Source organism: Protopterus annectens, chromosome 3.part1 (assembly GCF_019279795.1).
Source record: "Protopterus annectens isolate FY-2018-M chromosome 3.part1, PAN1.0, whole genome shotgun sequence".
Taxonomy (NCBI): Eukaryota; Metazoa; Chordata; order Ceratodontiformes; family Protopteridae; genus Protopterus; species Protopterus annectens.
In genome coordinates, this window is record NC_056732.1 from 632,736,970 (window position 1) to 632,751,261 (window position 14,292).

A 14,292-nucleotide genomic window follows, 5' to 3' on the forward strand; every position below is an offset into this window, starting at 1 on the left:
AATTCCCAAAATTTTTTTTAAAAATATAAATAAATATAAAATAGACAAGAAGGGGGGGGTGAACATGACAGAAATAATTAAGTAACTAGTAAAGCACATTTTAATTCTGCATCATTCATAAGAGAAAAAAATTGGCATTAAGAAGTAGCAGACAGACTTAGTTTGGAGCCATTCTACTTGTCACTTGTAAATGTATAGCAAGGATCATTTAGTGCAGTGGGAGTTTTCACAGCATGAGAGTGTGAGGGAAGGTCTGTCAGTTCTTTTAGAACTGCAAAATAATCTCTTTAGAAAAGCCTGTTTTTTGCCTAATTTCTTTTGCTGGAAGTAGCTAACACCTATTTATAGCATAGAACAAACACTGACATACATGTAAATGAGGCTCAGTTAGGGTAACATTGAAGTAGCTCTATTACAGAAGGTGTGTTTAGATGACAGTGATTCACAGCCCTTCCATTCTATCTTCATGGCATGAGAAAACACCACCACTTCCTTATGTCTAGCATGACTCGTATAGAACCTGAAATGTATTCTGGGAAGAAGGAATGAAAGCAAGAAAACAAGATTGCATAACCAAGGCAGACCCCATCATCTGCCATTTTGAGGGAAACACATTAAAATTATAAAAGAAGCACTTGGAGTGATTCTGAGGCATTAAAATAGCTCAGAAAACAAAGACACAATGAAAACAATCATGCTTTTTGAGTTCTGAGGTGGAATGTTCCTTTAACAATAATGTTTCAACTCAAACCAATAAACAGCAGCATATTACTTGCTCCTTCTTTAACACCCACACTATCTAGAACAAAACTGACCAAATCAGTGCCTACCATACAAAATAATCTTGACAGTATAGCTATTACAGAAATGTGGCTGAAACCCAACAGCCCTAGTCTTCACTACCTCGTACCAAACTATTCATATCTACAAGATTACAGACCAGACAAAAAACCTGGGGGGAGGAGCATTAATTCTGTTCAAAGACAACCGTAACCCCACTATTGTTACACAATCTAACAGCAACTCGGAATCAGATCCTAACTGGACCCTTTAAAAGTTTCCAACAAACCACCATTACATACCTACCTCCACCAGCTTTCCTACCAAAATTCAGTACCGTCATCCAACAAATATATGCCAAAGCTCCCAAAAACTGTAACCTAATCATTCTTGGGGACGTCAACCTTAATTACTTAGGACCAAAAGCTACTGGTATGTCAGAATTCCTGGCCAGTTTAAGTCTTGCCCAAATCAACTCTGAAGCCACTAGACCAAACCTTCAGTCCAATAGACTCACCTTACTAGATCTTGTAATAACTAGTAATATTACAATAACTACCCTCTCCATACATGCACCCTTGTTCAGTGATCACTATCCCATAAATTTCTCAGTACATAATCTAACATTAAAATATTAACCTACACATCACCTTCAGATCCAAAACCATTCAGAATATAACTAATCTTAAAAAGCACCCTGTTACATTTGATTTGTCTCACTTACTTGCCATAAGAGACCCCAGTGAAGCAGCTAGCAACCTTACCATAAGCTGCTGCACTTAGTACAAAGGCTACTTTCATCTCATAAACATAGCTGTGTATCTAATGAATTCAAACAGCTCCTCAAATTGCGTGATGAAACATGGCACTGTTGGAAATGCAACTCCTCCACATATGCCTGAACCAAATATTCCTCACTACGCAACCTAGTCATGCAATCCATTCGCAGATGCAAAAACAACCACTACCAAAATAAACAAATCTCACTTTTGGCCAAACTTAAAAGATTCTGGAGAGAAATCAACTTGTTGACTGGTTAAAAAATGTAACACTTTTCCACTCCCCTGAACCCCTCTTATACCACCACATACAAACTGTCATGCACCGATTTCCTCAATGAGTTCAGCAACCTGCCACACATCAACAACACAAACCTACCACCCCCACAACCAATCCCCTTTTCATTCCACTTTAAAAAGATTAGAACCAAAGAGACTGAAACATAATTGTACCAAATACAAATAGATACACATGCAGGCTCAGATAGCCTAGGGCCTTGGTTCATTCACCTTTGTAAGGACTTCACTCCCACCCTCTGACTCACATTAACTAACAAGATTATGTCTCGTATATGGAAAACAGCAATAGTCACTCCTATTCCCAAACTGCCCAAGTCAACTACTGCTTAGCAATCCTGTCCTATATCAATGCTTCCCACTTTAGATAAAATACTAGAAAAATTATCTACAACCAAACTACTGCATATTTACATCTGTACTATCTTGTATCCATGAAGCAACATGGATCCTAGTCTGGATGAAGTACCATAACAGCTCTCTATTCCCTCACAGATGACATCACATCCAATATGAACAAAGGCAACCTGACAGGAGCTGTCTTTATTGACCTCACAAAAGCCTTTAATCTAATTGACCATAACTTACTATTTGACAAATTAACTGAAATAGGCATTGGTGACAATGCAAAACCTTGGTTTGTAGACTTCCTCACCAATAGATCCTTTAAGGTGAAAGAAGGCCCCACTACCTCTGATACAGCTCCTCTTATGAAAGGGGTTCCCAGGGTTCCACTTTAGCCCCTCTGATCTTTTCCATGTTTCTCAACAAACTCTGATCTGACCATCATCAAATACCTCCAATTCTTTAAGCAGATGACATGGTCATCTACAGGTCAAACAAATCCCATTCTGTTATACAAATTCAGCTCCAAGTTGACCTCCAAACCCTCAACCAGTGGCTAATAGGCCAGAAACCTATACAGAATCCCTCAAAAACAAAAGCAATGCAATTTGAAGCCAGTCAAAAATAGACAGAGCACCCAGCTTCCTTAATATTAAAGATGTTAATAATATTACCATAGAAACATCCATATCCTTCAAATACTTTGGCATGTGGCTAGACCAATCTCCTAACTTTCAACAACAGATTAAAAACGTATGCAAAAAGATCAACACACTAGTGTTCTGGGCAAACAAGCTATCACCTCTTCTGTCCAAGCCAGCCAAAGCTGCCATAGGCAAAGGCATACTCTTATCTCATCTTGAATGTAAACTACCCATTATAGCTGCAGCCTCAAAATAAAATGCCACCACCTTATAAACCATCTCCAGTAAAATCTGCCAGTTCATTACTATCTCCCCCAAATATGAACACCACTGCCTAACTCTCACCAAAGCTAAATGTCTCCCAGTACATTTCAAAGCAAACTTCCTACTAGGATCATTAAATCACAAAGCCCTTTCTCCTTATACATTATCCCCTCTCAAACATTTTCACCAAACCCTCCACATATAATTTCAGGGGTATCTCTCAATCTTAACCCACCCTACTAACTCCAAAAATAAACTTTATTACACTGACCATGCATTCTTCATTCTAGCACCTAAACTATAGGACTCCATTCCTCTCTCAGTCTGAGACATCCAAAAGTACTCTGACTTCAGACAACAGCTCAAGGAACACCTCTTCACCCAAGCAAACTGCAGCTGCACTCACTCAGGTGATATTACATGAAATCTGCATCTCTCTCACACACCCCTTTATCCCTGTTTCATCATTCCTTAAATCATGTTGTCACCCCCTGTACTTACTTCTTCTTATTTAGTCTACTTCCGTCTTCTATTTGTATCTCTTTCATCCTTCTTCTCCTTTATACTGCTCTTCCCTCTGCATTCCTCTCCCACCTTTTATCTATCTTCTTCCCATGGTATCCTTTCTTGCAACTATTCTCACTTACCTTTTCTAATGTCTTCATGCCTCTCTACATAATGATATGTTGATATGTCTGTAGCATAAGCCATCTCAGTCATTATGGCTACATCTTATCCATAAAGCTATGATAAATGTAATTCCATTTTTCCATCTATGGTTTGACATTAACTGCTTCTTGAACTGAATGTTGTAGCATATTCTTGCATCTGTAAATACGTATATAATTTTTTAGCAGTTTACCAGCAAAATGTTGATTGCACAAAGTCAAATGTACGCATTGTCGACAAATTTACATGAGAGCCATACTGCTGAATTTTCAGAATGCCGAAATAAAACTGAGCATCGACATTTCCGACTGCTCCACACCTAAAAACAAGTGCTAACATGAGTCAAAAAGGGGGCAAGATATTGGTGCTTTACTTTTTCAGTAGTCTGAGGTCGTGTAAGTGGTGTCGACGATGTGCAATCAACATTTTGATAATAAACTGTTTTTAGCATATCCTTGCAGCTGTAAATCTGTTTTGTTAATTTCTTATATAATCCTATTAACCATGGCTGTGCTTGCAAATGGTCTGTTGAGATCATTACACTACCCTGGTAAACAAATATGAATATATAAATAATATTACACAGCAGCTGTTTGCTGTCTTGCCACAATGTTTGAAATAGGTTTTCAGGTACTTACTAGGTTATTAATCCATGGGGATCATTTGAATCATGCAAGACATAAGGAGGTAGAGTTGCATTAGCATCCCATGCAGTCACTGTGATTTTATGTACTTTCTGTAACAGGGCTTCTTCTTTTTTTCCAAGAATGACTTTCATTTATGTTCACCTCAGAGCTCATTTTACACTATACTAAGGAGTTATACAGCTGCAACCAAAAAAGTAGTTAAATCACAAGCTCTGTTCAAAGTATCCATTTGTAGTCTAAGATGAATTGACACCCCCCCACCACACACACACACACACTATTGCTGAGCTGTCAAAACTGTCACTGCAGTTGCATGTGTGACAGCTGCTACTGGAAAGATAGGAATTTTATAATAATTCTGTTCACCAGTGTCTGTAGTGGATTTTTTAGTTGAATTCTGTAGAAAATGCTGTATTTTTATTTGTTTCATAAGTAATGTCATGTTCTTTTCCCCCTTACTAAGTAAGTCTACAACAAATTATGACCAACTTTCCATTCCTTAATTTTGGGTAACTATTTTTTTCTGAGGCACATACGTCTTGTAGCATTATATTATCTGTCTTTTCTTGTTATTCTGTTCATATATTGATTTGTTAAAGTTCAGGAAAATCACTCTTCTAAAACTTGGCTCCTTGATAATAACACAGTACAATAATTAAGGAACTGGAAAATAATTCTATTCCCTAGTCCCTGCGGTGGTAAGATTTTTTTGGAGGGTGGGTGTGGCTGAAAATTGTTGGAATTTCATTATCAGTTGCATTTGTTTTATAACTAATATTATGTTATTTTTCTCCTTACTGTGCTATTCTGTAATTCTACAGCTAAATATTAACAATATTTTTATTCCTTACCTTTGGATAACTTTATTTTTGGTACAGATGTCTTCTGGTATTAAGTTAATAAAATATTTTCTTGTTTGCAAACAGAAAAGGCTGCTACCAGTTCCCCACCATCTCTTCAAACACAGGAGTCATCTCCGAAAAGAATGAGATCTGGATTCTGTAAAGGAACATCTTTGAAATCTAATCTAGGAGGATGTATAGTGTTGGGAACAAGTACACAGTCATGGGATTCTCCTTCATCCACTGTAGGGATTAAAGAAGCAGGGTTAAGTGGTTGACATCAATCTGTAAAAAAAGGTCATTAAGTAAACACAATTCATATTTAAAATGTGAGTCAAATACCATATACGCTGCTCCCAATGGCAATGAAACGCAATGTAACTTCAAAAAATAGCAATGGCAAGATGAGTTGTAGTAAGCAGTCCTTAATCTTCAGTAAAACTTTTATTGACACGTAACAAAGTGAGCGCTTTCGCCAATAGGCTTCATCAGACTTATGTTACAAAGCATCCCATCAAACATTTAAAAAGCCCTCCAAGAGTCATGATTGGTTAGAAAAGCTGCATTTAAAATACAGTACTGTCTTAAAGTGCTAGGTGCATATAAATACATACCTTCATGGTAAAAATTGCAATACTCATGAAGGAAGAAACCACGATAAATCTATTATAAGTAATGTCATAAATATTTTCTGCATACTTTAAAAAACATATATATATATATATATATATATATATATATAATCAAATGCATTACCATCTATTTAAAAACATTTCACTTAAAAACCTTAGTAATATACTGTGAAAAGATGAACATTGTGTAATACCCACTAGGGATAGCTCATATATTCCTTCGTGATACAATACTACTCTACATAAGACTAAAAAGCAGATCAAAACAGTGACCTAACAATTTGCTTTCGCAGTTAGAGAGACTGACTAAACAGACAAATGTTACGTCTGATTGACTTTTGACAGGCTCATAGCTATATTAAATATAGGTAAATACATATTTACCTTGCTATACCCTACTCTTGAATAAAAATGTACTAGCAGGCATAAATATTATACAAAACCTCATAAAAGTTCATTCTATTTTAAGTATTTACCTATACAATTAGATACGATGGACATAATATACACTATCATTTATATATGAAGTCATCAAACTAGGGTGTTTATATAGAGATATATACAGTACAGACAAACATATAATATAAAAAATAAAAAATAAATGATCCATCCTGTCAATAAACCTCATACACTTTATAAAGACATATATATTGTGTGAGCCCTCTAATTCTTCAGTCATTATCAACGAGTCAGATACTACAGCAGATGGTACACATAGTGTTCAATACTAATACCCTTTCTGAAGAGCAGGAGAATATATAGACCATGATGTACATGGTTTTACCAACATACCATATAATATGTGGTTTTTTATTAGTATTGAACACTATGTGTACCATCTGCTGTAGTATCTGACTCGTTGATAATGACTGAAGAATTAGAGGGCTCACACAATATATATGTCTTTATAAAGTGTATGAGGTTTATTAACAGGACGGATCATTTATTTTTTATTTTTTATATTATATGTTTGTCTGTACTGTATATATCTCTATATAAACACCCTAGTTTGATGACTTCATATATAAATGATAGTGTATATTATGTCCATCGTATCTAATTGTATAGGTAAATACTTAAAATAGAATGAACTTTTATGAGGTTTTGTATAATATTTATGCCTGCTAGTACATTTTTATTCAAGAGTAGGGTATAGCAAGGTAAATATGTATTTACCTATATTTAATATAGCTATGAGCCTGTCAAAAGTCAATCAGACGTAACATTTGTCTGTTTAGTCAGTCTCTCTAACTGCGAAAGCAAATTGTTAGGTCACTGTTTTGATCTGCTTTTTAGTCTTATGTAGAGTAGTATTGTATCACGAAGGAATATATGAGCTATCCCTAGTGGGTATTACACAATGTTCATCTTTTCACAGTATATTACTAAGGTTTTTAAGTGAAATGTTTTTAAATAGATGGTAATGCATTTGATTATATATATATATATATATATATTTATATATATATATGTTTTTTTAAAGTATGCAGAACATATTTATGACATTATTTATAATAGATTTATCGTGGTTTCTTCCTTCATGAGTATTGCAATTTTTACCATGAAGGTATGTATTTATATGCACCTAGCACTTTAAGACAGTACTGTATTTTAAATGCAGCTTTTCTAACCAATCATGACTCTTGGAGGGCTTTTTAAATGTTTGATGGGATGCTTTGTAACATAAGTCTGATGAAGCCTATTGGCGAAAGCGCTCACTTTGTTACGTGTCAATAAAAGTTTTACTGAAGATTAAGGACTGCTTACTACAACTCATCTTGCCATTGCTATTTTTTGAAGTTACATTGCGTTTCATTGCCATTGGGAGCAGCGTATATGGTATTTGACTCACATTTTGATTTTATTATTTTTTATACGCTTGTTCCCGTCTCCGTTGGTGTGCTCATCTGCATTGGACTTACAATTCATATTTAGACAATCATGCTGCAGGTAAATATTGCATTTTAGTGTTCAGTAACAGAGCTTCTACAGAATGCAGAATTGACACTTAAGTCTCATGCCTGAGAGTTAGTGCAGCAAACATGTCTGCAATGCATGCCATCACAGCTACCACCCTAGGGCAGCGGGAGGGTTGCAGCTATAGAATTTGTACTGAAATAAGCAACGGGTCTAAAACCATCTTTCCATCATTGTGCTAGCAATCCTAATGTTACTTTATTTCTTTCACTATAGTGCAGAAAAAAAGACTAATTTGTTAATCCACGTGCAGGAAGATGAAAAAGTAATGTTTTCAGTTGTAGAAAAGCTTGTACATGATTATCCTGCCAAGGTAAAAGTTTAGGGGTATCTTTCTTTAATGATTCTAACAAAGGTCTTACCAATTTAGCATAGATAGAAATCAATTGTTGGCAGTATCCTGTTAAACCCAAAAGGCTTGCACATGTTTCAGTGTAGTAGCTCATGGTGTAGCTTGGATTGCAGCAATTCATGAAGGCAAAATTTGCCTAGCACTCTCTGAAATAAGTGGTCCCAAGTATTGAACCTGCAAACTCCATAACTGCAATTTACTTTTATTAACCTTAAATCCTAGTTCTAGCAACCAAGTCAAAAGAAAAATAATATCTTGTTAAAAAGCATACAAGTCCTTGAAGATATAAACAAATCATCTATGTACTGAATCAAAGCAAACCTGTAAGGAAATTTATCTAATCGTTTTGTCATTTCTCTAGAGAATAAAGTGGGAGATTCTACATATCCTTGCAGTAATCTAGTCAAAGTATATTGCTGACACTTGTAGGTAAACAAATACTGACTCTCAGGATATATATAGAAAAGAAGTCATATGAAATATTTATCACTGAGGAGGTGGTGGCATCTAAAGGATACAACTTAATATTGATGCAGGATTAGTAATGACTGGGAAATGTTGGTACTACTACAGCATTATCAGTACATAAGTCCTGTACAAACCTACATGTGCCTTTTCCTGGTTTCTTAGCTGAGTGTATGTACAATTTGCACTTTTTACCCAGCGGTGTTTGCGGGGCATTTTCTACATGGATTTAAGACCTTTGTCAACATACAGGAAGTACTGGCTGTTATACAAGTAGATGAACCAGCATATAGTTAAGAGAATATGGTAAATGGTCAGTCAGAAAATATGGAAAAAGGCATAGAGGAACAGACAAGTGTCAAAAAGCTTCACACTACATAAACCAAAAGTGTTTCAGAGCTCAGTTAATTAAGAAGAGCTTCATATTCTTCAAATCAGCATGGCTAACTAGCAGAATACTGCAAACATTATCAGGAAATGGGCACGTTAATGAACTGAAATAAGATGAAATAGATAATAATACCTTTTTATTAATTTTGTTGTAAGTGATGGCATCTGTACAACTATAACTCACAGTGATATTTTAATTTGCAAGAAATGAAAACTTCATTTAAGTACATTTGTGATCTATAGCAGAACACTGGGGGGTCTCTCACAATTCTTCTTAGACTTACTGGGTAATAAGGTATCATATCTGTATTAGGGCTTAGATAGTCCCTATGAAAATGTAAAATAAATGTCAGCTTTGTTTTGAAAATTTAGCTACTCTACAAGAATATGAATTAAGTTGACAAAGTTACTATAGGTAATATTAGGTCCAAATTAAATCGGTATAGTGTATTTAAAGATAATTTGTGCCAAAAATATATAATTGGTAAGGCTGTGGTCATCTGAAGGTTGTGGACTACTCCCCTTTTTGGAAACTATTAGAAAACAGATTTCATGTATTACTACTAATAATAATTAGTAATTATTTAAACTTTTAGAAATTATACCTTATTTTCAAGAAAACTTAAAGCATGACATGTTATGAAATAATGACTTTAAATGATAATAGTAGACTATCATGGTTTTATATTGTGCTATAATATGAGTGAATTATCAAACAGGATAAATGTATTCAACTATGTTTACATGGGGTGGCATAATTAAGTGTGAGTTTTTTAAATTGAAGAAGTAAATATCCTATGGGCAGATCTCTCAATTGTCCAGAATGTAACATAATGCCCAGATATTTTGCCTGATATTTTTCATCTGTTCTTTATAAAATTTGTAGTTTTTGGTAAATCATTGAGGACTGAAGTCACTAAATAATGACAGATATTTGAATTTCAGACATTATAACTTTCAGAAAATGTATACAAAAGCAAAACCTATTATTCTAGCAACTTTCTAAGTTTATAAGAGCAATATTTAAACTCTCCCCTGATTTTTCTGCCTTTGTTTCCCATAACTCTTCCCTTTGCCCACAATTCTTGCCTGAAGAGCTTGAGAAGTATGCCAGTAGAAAATATGCCTGACATCTTGTGAGGAGGGGAGTATGTTTGCTTTTTTTCTTTTAGTTCCGAATAGAGGGTTTGCCTGTTATGCTGAGTGCGTTTACCATTTTGGCGATTCTGTAAATAGTTTGTTCTGTTGTTTGTTTACTGCTGGTTTAACTTTTGGGTCCACAACATGATGTACAAATAGAATTAAGTCTTTATTGTACCATCATACTTTTTGTATAGTGAGCGGACAGGTGATCCGCTGTGGCAACCCCCAGCCGGGAAAAGCCGCAAGAAGAAGAAGATACAAAATCAAACAAGTGTTTCTATATGCTGCCTGCATAGGGAGGACTGTTAGAGAGGAAACAATTTATAAAGTATGGATGAATATCGTAGCATAGAATGTCAATGGACTGGTCAATCTAACTAAAAAAAAATCAAGTATTCTGTTATTTTCAGACACTAGCATCTTAGGTTATGGCTTTACAAGAAATTCATTTGGATGGACAGGATGGTCATGTGGAGAAGGTTCTACATTTCAGTGTTCAAGAAGGTGAGCTATCATACTAGTGCTTACTAAGCAGTGGACATTGACTCTGAAAGATATAGTGATTGTCAACATTGTGACGTTGAGATAAAGAGATTTAATGGTTCATTTTATTTTAGTGTCTACCATGTAACTGCGGTGGTGGTGGTGCGGTAGCATTGTTGCCTCACAGTAAGACGTTGTCCTGTTAGATTCTCAGCTAAAGCGTCTTCTGTGTGGGGACATGCGTGAATGGGCGTACCTTCGTTGAAGGTTGTGCGTCAGGGCGGGCAACTCGGCACGTAAAAATTTACTGCCAATCATTAGCAGACCAGAGTTCCACTGTGGTGACCCCTAACCGGGAAAAGCCGAAAGACACAACAACAAGTGTCTACCATGTGTATGATACAAAACCATTTCTGAGAAATTAAGGACAGTATTGTTTTTCAAGAAAGGATAGATGTTTTGTAAAATCAGGTTTCATTTAAAGACAAAAATACAGTATTCTCTTTGCACAAGTCTAAAAATGAAGCAATAATAAAACAGGGCTTCACAGTGTGCATGCAGTTGCAGTGAAAGAACTTTCAGTCAGTAAAAATAACCTTTAGTCAAGAATACTGGCAAGAACAGAACATGCAGTACATTGAGTACAAACACATTTTGTTTGTATGGTACAGGGCATGGGAACCAAGGTTAAAGAGGTGTGTTGAAGTTTACAGGATTTTGGTATTATTAGGAGATACTTCAGACACAGTTAGATAGTTCGTTTAGACTGATATGCAGAAAGTCATTGCAGTGCAGTCCTCAGAAGTTTTATACAGACACTCGAGAGTGGTATCATGTTAAATATCCATCATTTTTGAATATTAATGCTATTATTCAGGAGGATGAGAATAGGAGTGCAGAAACTATGGACACAATTATCAGCACTCTTATTGGAAATAGTAATTATCACATTCTGAGTACAGAATTTACGGACAGTATAATGAGTGCAGAAGCTACAGACATTAAGATTTGATTCAGATATTGTTGATATCTACATCCACTGTACAGAATAAAACATTGTTAACCAAACTACAGTGTTTGCAGACTTTAGAAGACTGGAATGTCATAACAGGTACTTCAGAAGTAAGATGTAGCCTTCAAGCTTTTCAAAGGCTATAGTTAGGAAAACAGTACTTACGTCAAGGTGATGGAACTGGCTATGCTGTTTAATAGTAAATCTGAGTCAACACAATATACATCTTTTTTCAATTAGATACCAGGTCAAGAGTGACAATAATAAGAATTACATTGCTATCGAGCATGTTTATTCAGTCAATATGGTAGAGATATAGCCTACGTTAGCATCAGATCATGCCCTGTTAGGGTGTACTAATACCCTATTGAATGTTGAAACATTGGTAGTTCCCAAAAAGTTATCGTAGGCTAGAAACATTTGCAGCCTGGTGTAAACAACTAACTGGTATTAATGTACATATGTAACAGAATCACTAAGGGCTGTGTAGGTGATTCAAATATATTTAAAAATAAGATTTGAGATAAAATTATATTAGTCTATTAATAAAGACTGCGGTGGTGGTGCTGCGCTAGCGTTGTCGCCTCACAGTAAGACGTTGTCCTGTTCAATTCTCAGCTAGAGTGTCTTCTGTGTGGAGACATGCGTGAATGGGTGTACCTTCGTTGAAGGTTGTGCATCAGAGCTGGCAACTCGGCACGTAAAAATCTACTGCCAATCATTAGCGGACCGGAGTTCCACTGTGGCAACCCCTAACTGGGAAAAGCCGAAAGACACAACAACAACAAGTCTATTAATAAAAAAGACTACAAATAGCCTAAGGGGAAAATAGAAATGTATTATTTGCAAAATAGGTTTTATGAAGGTGTTGCATGAGTACAGGAGAAGTTGAAAAATTGAAGCGGGAACTGAAAGAACTCTTTATTAAAGTGCCATTATTGTGTTAATTTAATGTAATGAAAGAAAGCATTAACAATTAGACTGAGACACGGGGTAATATTCATTACTAGCCTTAAAAGAGGAGGGATGGAACTAATTTTAGTAAAAATTATATAGTGACTGCATTGATGATGTTTCATCAATATTCTCAAAAACTGTATCAGGCACAGAGTAGGAGCAAATGTGAGAAGGAGATTATAGAGTACTTGGACATTTATAGTTGTCCAAGCTTGTTAGTACTTAAACAATGACAGTGATGCCCTCATAATGCAAGAAGAATTAGAGAACTTTTGCAGGAATTGGCAAGGAGCAAAACACAAGGCAATGATGATATTCAAACAGAATTTTGGCTACTGCATAAAGAAAAATAAATACCCTATATGCTAAATATTTGTTATAAAGCCTTGGAAACAAGAGGCATTTCTCTGTCTTGGAAGAAGGCAGTGGTGACTGTTGATCCAAAGGAGGGGAAGGACCCAAGTCTGGCTTAATTATAGGCTAGTATCCATAATGAATCATGTTTAAAAATTATTCATGGCAATAGTTCCAATGAGGTTGTTGAAATATCTTCCATGACTGATTGAAAATTTTTGTTGCTGTTTGTCTTTCGGCTTTTCCCAGTTAGGGGTCACCACAGCGGAACTCCGGTCCACTAATGATTGGCAGTAGATTTTCACGAACGCCGAGGTGCCAGCTCGACGTTCAACCTTCAATGAAGACATGCCCATTTACTCATGTCTTTCAAATGCCCACCCAACCGCGGGAAGGACATGCAGACTCCACACAGAAGGCATTCCCCACACTCCAGCCGAGAATTGAATGGGAGAACCTCTTGCTGTGAGGCAACAACACTACCGTTGCACCACCACGGATACCCATGACTGATTGAAAGTATCAATATTTATTTATTAGGGGAATATAGATATTTAATATATTTAAAATTGAAATAGTGATAAAGATTACAGAGTTAACTAACAATAAATTACTGACTATGAGTTTGGATTCAGAGGAGACATTTGACTTTTTTTTTGCTGTCCATACAAATGCTATTTAATTATAACAGTAGTTTCTTGCTGTAGTTGGAAGTACCATCTCTTGACATTCTATCCCTGTCATCACATGCAGTCATAGTTTCAAATATGATCCAAAACTAAGAAACAAAATCCATGTCCAGTCTGCACACGAACAAAACAAACTTTTAATTTAAGCGCTTTTCGGCACACAATAGATAGCCTTCATCAGAATACAGAATAGGAATAGTTTCAACATATTTTATATGAAAAAAGGCACCATAATTAATCAATTAAATAATTAAATAATTAATTAATCTTTCCAAAGGCACAATTTTTAAAGACAAACGGTATGATACTAAAAAAGATGCACTGTTAAAACTAAATAAATAGATCACTATAAAAATCCTTAATAAACTTCCAACAATTTTAACCTAGTCAAACTTCAGTTACCTAATTAATACAATTATAAATTCAATTATACACATAACAAAAAACAAATGAAAAATATCTCAAAAATGTACTAATTAAAGTACTAATAATATAAATTTAAATTCATGAATAGACTAAAATAAAAATAAAGAAAAAAACTAAATATTTATGTCGTATTTTCAAGGCACTT